The sequence below is a fragment of the Coregonus clupeaformis genome, chromosome 37 (genome assembly GCF_020615455.1).
Source record: "Coregonus clupeaformis isolate EN_2021a chromosome 37, ASM2061545v1, whole genome shotgun sequence".
Lineage (NCBI taxonomy): Eukaryota > Metazoa > Chordata > Actinopteri > Salmoniformes > Salmonidae > Coregonus > Coregonus clupeaformis.
In genome coordinates this window covers 4,369,310-4,376,557 of record NC_059228.1, presented here as the reverse complement: position 1 = coordinate 4,376,557, position 7,248 = coordinate 4,369,310, and positions in this window count along the sequence as shown.

The following is a 7,248-nucleotide window of genomic DNA, read 5'->3' as shown; positions in this document are numbered from 1 at the left end:
AGATGTTGCTCAATGAGATTACAACAATTCACCCACTCAAAAGACAGCCAAAAGTTAGTTGAATTTCCAATGTGTTATCACTATGCTTTCAACCATCTAAAAGCAGAACCAAATTCCAATGGAAAAACAATGTCAGATTTTTGGTTTTGTTGTCACCCAAATGCCTATCACTGTGCTTTCAACCATTTAATAGCACAGCAATGTTAAAATGGGAATACAAAGTCAGATATGTTGTTATTTACTGTATACAACAGATTGTGTTATCACTGTGCTTCATGTAATAGCGGAACCAAATGACCTGGATTGCAGTTGAGATTACATTAAAAGTAGGCCTACATGATGCAAGTGATCAATGCCGTTCGAGATTCTGAGTCATAGGCAAAATTGCCATGGGTTATGGGGGGACATGTCTCCCCAAATATTCCAAACATTTAGATTCGTCCCCACTAATAATTTCTTTAACCTCCCCTCCCCAAAAAAGGTTGACATAAGCAATGGCAAAATGTGTAGAATTGCAGGAAATTAGCTTTAACGGTCGACTTAAGGTCACCGGGTGTGCCTTTGGTGGTTTATTGATGTGTCATTCTGGTCATGTGTGCCGCGACCGACGTAGCTAGTTCGTTAGCTAAGCTAGCCACTTGTAGCTAGCCGGTAACTCCTCCAGTATGTGTTGACATCATTTCAAATGTTTTGTTTTTGGACGGAAGCTGTAGAGATCAGTAAGAAATGGCACTTCTTTAGCCAAACATCTTAATTCATCCCCCCAAAACTTCAAGCATTAAATGACCTGGTATGATGGTGCAATGATCAGTTATACAGTTTAAATCTGTTATTTTTGCATTTTTGCCCAAAGTCGACCTTCAAAGTAACTGTCCAGTGTTGCCAGATTTCTATGAAATATGACCGATAATTAATTACAATATGAGTGAAATGGTCATTAAGAATGTTAATAAGCAGCTTTTCTGTGTTGGAATGGTGTGGGCGTACCCCAACAACAGAAGGGTGTGGGCGTATACCTGTTATTAAAAATATTAATGTAAATAAACCACTGATTGTCCAGCTCATCCTCCTTAGGAGGATGGCGTCATCCTCTATGAGGAAATTGCAAGCATTTTTTAAACAGTCAGTTTGAGATACAAGTTTGAGGTGAGGTTTTTGAAGTGTTTTTCTCCAGTTCATGCTTTGGCCACAAATACGAGTTTAGAATGAGTCAACAACATTATTTGGGTATGAGTTAACAAAATATTACGTTTTAAAAGAGAGATTTTCACTGGACAGTTACTTAAAAATGCAACATTTTCTCTCCACCTCATGGCAAGATGTGTAGAGTTGCAGAAAAATGTGCGTTAAAACTGCAACATTTTCTCTCAGCGCGTAAAAATCGTCTGTCCTGGTTGCAACACTCACTACCAAGTTCCAAACTGCCTCTAGAAACAACGTCAGCACAATAACTGTTCGTCGGGAGCTTCATGAGATGGGTTTCCATGGCCAAGCAGCCGCACACAAGCCTAAGATCACTATGCGGAATGCCAAGCGTCGGCAGGAGTGTTGTAAAGCTCGCCGACATTGGACTCTGGAGCAGTGGAAACGTGTTCTCTGGAGTGATGCATCACGCTTCACCATCTGGCAGTCCGACGGACCAATCTGGGTTTTGCGGATGCCAGGAGAACGCTACCTGCCCCAATGCATAGTGCCAACTTTAAAGTTTGGTGGTGGAGGAATAATGGTCTGGGGCTGTGTTTCATGGTTCGGGCTAGTTCCAGTGAAGGGAAATCATAACGCTGCAGCATACAATGACATTCTAGACAATTCTGTGCTTTCAATTTGGGGAAGGCCCTTTCCTGTTTCAGCATGACAATGCCCCCATGCACAAAGCGAGGTCCATACAGAAATGGTTTGTGGAAATCGGTGTGGAAGAACTTGACTGGCCTCGAACAGTGCCCTGACCTCAACCCCATCGAACACCTTTGGGATGAATTGGAACGCCGATTACGAGCCAGGCCTAATCGCCCAACATCAATGCCCGACCTCACTAATGCTCTTGTGGCTGAATGGAAGCAAGTCCCGCAGCAATGTCCCAACATCCAGTGGAAAGCCTTCCCAGAAGAGTGGAGGCTGTTATACTGTAGCAGCAAAGACGGGACCAACTCCATATTAATGCCCATGATTTTGGAATGAGATGTTCGATGAGCAGGTGTCCACATGTAGTGTATATAGCTAGATAGCTAGACAGTTGCATACAGGTAGATACCGTAATAGCTTGCTTTGTCCCGCAATGAACCATTGTTTACAGATGGCTCATTGCGGGACGAAGCAACGTTAAGCCAGCTAGCTGAGCTGGCCAGTTGCATTCTGCTGTTAATGTTGATTGCTGATGTGCTCAGGCATGCATAACATGATGATAATGTTTTTAATGTTTGCCAGTATGTCATGTTTAACTAGCTAGCTACCTAAAATAGACACTGTGGTGCGAATGCTAATCAAACTCCATGTTTCGTTGTAGGGACACATGCTAAGTTGTCTAGCTAGTTAGCCACGATGAAATGATAGCTAAATAGCTAGCTAGCTATTCGATTTTAGATTTCAAGGTCACTTTTTTGCATCTTGAACTAATTGGCTAGCTAGATGAATACCATTTACATCCAGCCAGCTGGTAATTATGAAGCTGAATGTTTGCTAAATCTACCTAGTTATCTTGTGTCTGCATTGCCATTGTTGGTCTGGAAGCAGGTTAAGTGTGTACAGGGCATTTTGGTACAGCTGTAAATCAAATCAAATCAAATTTTATTTGCCACATGCACCGAATACAACAGGTGTAGACATTACAGTGAAATGCTTACTGCAGTTCAAATAGTCCGGTAGCCATGATTAGCTGTTCAGGAGTCTTATGGCTTGGGGGTAGAAGCTGTTGAGAAGCCTTTTGGACCTAGACTTGGCGCTCCGGTACCGCTTGCCGTGTGGTAGCAGAGAGAACAGTCTATGACTAGGGTGGCTGGAGTCTTTGACAATTTTTAGGGCCTTCCTCTGACACCGCCTGGTATAGAGGTCCTGGATGGCAGGAAGCTTGGCCCCAGTGATGTACTGGGCCGTACACACTACCCTCTGTAGTGCCTTGCGGTCGGAGGACGAGCAGTTGCCATACCAGGCGGTGATGCAACCAGTCAGGACGCTCTCGATGGTGCAGCTGTATAACTTTTTGAGGATCTGAGGACACATGCAAAATCTTTTCAGTCTCCTGAAGGGGAATAGGCTTTGTCGTGCCCTCTTCACGACTGTCTTGGTGTGTTTCGACCATGACAGTTTGTTGGTGATGTGGACACCAAGGAACTTGAAGCGCTCAACCTGTTCCACTATAGCCCCGTCGATGAGAATGGTGGCGTGCTCAGTCAACAGGCAATAACAAGCTTTAGGACATTCATTAATTCATGTTTTAACCTAATTTTCTGAAATTTGTCTTTCAGCATTAATATGCTCTCCACCACCTGTACAAGGAGATGATTGACGGTGAACAAGTAAAACTTCAGATATGTTGTCTTTGTACTTTGAGCTTATTGCTTGAACTTTGGGGGTCAGTTATTGTTATTGCTGGTATGCAAGGTTTTAATGTCTTGTCTAATTTTGTCTGCTTTCCTCCTTTACAACTTTAATCGTCTGGAGCCTGGTGTTGTTGTGGCCAAGGAGCTTTCACTCAGAAGGAACCAGGTTTCAGCTGCTGTGCAATGTTGAAGTCCTTCCTCCCAGAGATGTGAAAGCATCTCCCTGACTGGACACAACCCGGCAAACATATATTTTTGAGGAGATCAGGACTTTTGCAATGAAAGGGCTATGGACATTTCATGTCCTGCTCCAAAGGGCAGAACAGAAATATGCTCTCAGGCTAGATTCCTTTGTTCATAACATGACCTGAACCAAAGTTACTCAAAGGATCTTATGATATACAGTGGGGGAAAAAAGTATTTAGTCAGCCACCAATTGTGCAAGTTCTCCCACTTAAAAAGATGAGAGAGGCCTGTAATTTTCATCATAGGTACACGTCAACTATGACAGACAAAATGAGAAAAAAAATCCAGATATTCACATTGTAGGATTTTTTAATGAATTTATTTGCAAATTATGGTGGAAAATAAGTATTTGGTCAATAACAAAAGTTTCTCAATACTTTGTTATATACCCTTTTTGGCAATGACACAGGTCAAACGTTTTCTGTAAGTCTTCACAAGGTTTTCACACACTGTTGCTGGTATTTTGGCCCATTCCTCCATGCAGATCTCCTCTAGAGCAGTGATGTTTTGGGGCTGTCGCTGGGCAACACAGACTTTCAACTCCCTCCAAAGATGTTCTATGGGGTTGAGATCTGGAGACTGGCTAGGCCACTCCAGGACCTTGAAATGCTTCTTACGAAGCCACTCCTTCGTTGCCGGCAGTGTGTTGATCATTTCATGCTGAAAACCAGACTTCATCTTCAATGCCCTTCTGATGAAGAGTTTTCCTCAAAATCTCTACATGGCCCCATTCTTTCTTCGGATCAGTCGTCCTGGTCCCTTTGCAGAAAAACAGCCCCAAAGCATGATGTTTCCATCCCCATGCTTCACAGTAGGTATGGTGTTCTTTGGATGCAACTCAGCATTCTTTGTCCTCCAAACACGACGAGTTGAGTTTTTACCAAAAAGTTATATTTTGGTTTCATCTGACCATATGACATTCTCCCAATCCTCTTCTGGATTATCCAAATGCACTCTAGCAAACTTCAGATGGGCCTGGACATGTACTGGCTTAAGCAGAGGGACACGTCTGGCACTGCAGGATTTGAGTCCCTGGCGGCGTAGTGTGTTACTGATGGTAGGCTTTGTTACTTTGGTCCCAGCTCTCTGCAGGTCATTTACCAGATCCCCCCGTGTGGTTCTGGGATTTTTGTTCACCGTTCTTGTGATAATTTTGACCCCACGGGGTGAGATCTTGCGTAGAGCCCCAGATCGAGGGAGATTATCAGTGGTCTTGTATGTCTTCCATTTCCTAATAATTGCTCCCACAGTTGATTTCTTCAAACCAAGCTGCTTACCTATTGCAGATTCAGTCTTCCCAGCCTGGTGCATGTCTACAATTTTGTTTCTGGTGTCCTTTGACAGCTCTTTGGTCTTGGCCATATTGGAGTTTGAAGTGTGACTGTTTGAGGTTGTGGACAGGTGTCTTTTATACTGATAACAAGTTCAAACAGGTGCCATTAATACAGGTAACGAGTGGAGGACAGAGGAGCCTCTTAAAGAAGAAGTTACAGGTCTGTGAGAGCCAGAAATCTTGCTTGTTTGTAGGTGACCAAATACTTATTTTCCACCATAATTTGCAAATAAATTCATAAAAAATCCTACAATGTGATTTCTGGATTCTTTTCTCAATTTCTACAGAGCAAATTACAGGCCTCTCTCATCTTTTTAAGTGGGAGAACTTGCACAATTGGTGGCTGACTAAATATTTTTTTCCCCACTGTATGTTGGCCGGTGTGGTTCCCAATCAGAGGCAGCTGTAGCTCGTTGTCTCTGATTGGGGACCTTACTTAGGCATCCTATTGGCACTAGTGGGTTGTGGGATCTTTTTCCGTGTAAGGTATGTTGTTTGTGTCTACCTTGGACTTCACGTTTCGTTTAGTTTGTTGTTTTGTCGTTGTGTTTATTCTGTATAATAAACATGTATGCATATCACGCTGCGCCTTGGTCCGTCCCGTCCTTTAACGAGCGTGACACAACCCTTAAAAAAAAACATGAAAAAAGCTTGGGTGTCAGGCACACGTGAACAAATCACATATAACATTATAATATATTTCTTTACATGTGAAATGTTCACGAGTCTGACGTGGTTTTCGGACACGTTATTTTTCTCACCACTTCTGGTCTCTCATCCAGGGACCGAACAGGACCAATGCTGCTTAGCTTCAGAGGCAAACCAGCAGTGCGATGCAGGGTGCTATGTTGCTGGAATGAATGTGCTAAAACTTGCAACTGGAAAAAAGGCAGCAAAAGCAAAGGCCAGGATAACATAACCAAAGATAGGGAAAATTGCAGGAAAGAGGGAGACGTTTTATTTAATTGCGTTATCATAAAATGTTTCACTGAAAACAATTTTTTTGCATCCATTTACAATTCATTTGCTCTCGCATTAAACATTTTTCCCTTGCAATATTTGTTTTGCTTTCAATATCATTATTTTTGTTTGCAACAATAACAATTTTCTACTCAACTTCAGAGGTTTTGCTTGCTATTAATGGCACAAAAGTAAATCACTCACTAGAGGATTGCACCATATAATACCACTATTACTCTACTAAAGGTGTTTAAAGCGGCAATCCTTAATTTAAACATTAGTGTGGTCCCCACCACAGTTTTGCTAAAATGTTGAGGGCTGCGGCTGGAGAAATGCAACCGCTCTCAAATCCATAGAATACACTATGGCTGCAAGGACTGACCATCCATGATATCAATACTATAGTTTTAACCATGTTTTTAGGCTATACGTGGTTTGTTTACATTTACTTTGTTTACAAACATTAACGTAAATGTGGAGTTTTCTTACATGAAACTGCAAATTAGATATTCACTTTCACATGTGGAATTGCAAATGTACATGTGAAAAACAATCACATGTGAAAGTTTTTCACATGAAACTGCCAATTAGAATGTTTACATGTGAGAGATTTTCACATGGGAATATTTCATGGATTGAACAACTGAATATGGCAACATTCAGGATGAATCAAACTGTATTTTTTTATTCACCAATATTTTGTACATAAAGGCTCTCCAAATCTTTTTTTTTTAAATATTCATAAATACTTTCCTATCCCTAAATAATACAAGATAAGAGCATTTTTTAATCTACCAATAGATACTGAAAAGGAGACAAATATGTGTGTATTTACATGGCTTTCTTTAATTGATGTCAAATATTCTGAACCGTTCTCTACATACAGTGCCTTCGGAAAGTATTCAGGCCCCGTGACGTCTTCCACAATTTGTTTTACGTTAATAAAAAAATTTTAAAAAATGTATGTATGTATCCTCAGCAATCTACAGTCGTGGTCAAACGTTTTGAGAATGACAAAAGTATTGGTCTTCACAAAGTTTGCTGCTTCAGTGTTTTTAGATATTTTTGTCAGATGTTACTATGGTATACTGAAGTATAATTACAAGCATTCCAAAAGTGTCAAAGGCTTTTATTGACAATTACATTAAGTTTATGCAAAGTGTCAATGTTTGC